Source organism: Theobroma umbraticum, unplaced genomic scaffold (assembly GCF_002168275.2).
Source record: "Theobroma umbraticum cultivar Fairchild unplaced genomic scaffold, ASM216827v3 scaffold_188.0, whole genome shotgun sequence".
NCBI lineage: Eukaryota > Viridiplantae > Streptophyta > Magnoliopsida > Malvales > Malvaceae > Theobroma > Theobroma umbraticum.
The window spans coordinates 278,659-279,298 of record NW_018397295.1 but is presented as its reverse complement, the minus strand read 5'-3'; positions in this window follow the sequence as shown (position 1 = coordinate 279,298).

Below are 640 nucleotides of genomic sequence, written 5' to 3'. Positions count from 1 at the left end.
CTTCCAATTTGAAATCAAGTTTAGTGAGCTAAAAAGTGCTATTCACCCCCCCATAGCATATTTTTTTGGGACAAACATCATTAGCGAGAAAAGCCCATTTATAGTCAGCCCAGCCTTTGAAAGCCTTATTACTCGCTTTAAATGGTTTTATAATCTCATAATTGATTTTAAGTAGAGTTTTTTTATATTGTTGGTTAAAATAGATTACGGTTAAATGTCTACCTTAGGAATCGTGAAGCAAAAGCTATTCATTACAGAGAAAAGTTCACTTATAGTCACTCATGCATTCAAATGCATTATTACTTGCTTTAAATAGTTTTATAGTCATAATTGATTTTATATTAAATTTTTTTTACATTTTTGGTTAAAACAGATTATAATTAAATGTCTACCTTGGGAAACATGAAGAAAAACCCATTCATTGGGAAGAAAAGTTCATTTATAATCACCTATTCTTTCGAAAGCCTTATTACTCGCTTTAAATGGTCTTATAATCTCTTAATTGATTTTAAGTTGAATTTTATTTACATTTTTTGTTAAAATATATTACAATTGAATGTTTACTTTAGGAAACGTGAAGCAAAAGCCATCCATTGGCATGACAAGTCTATTTATAGTCACTCAAGCCTTTGAAAGCCTT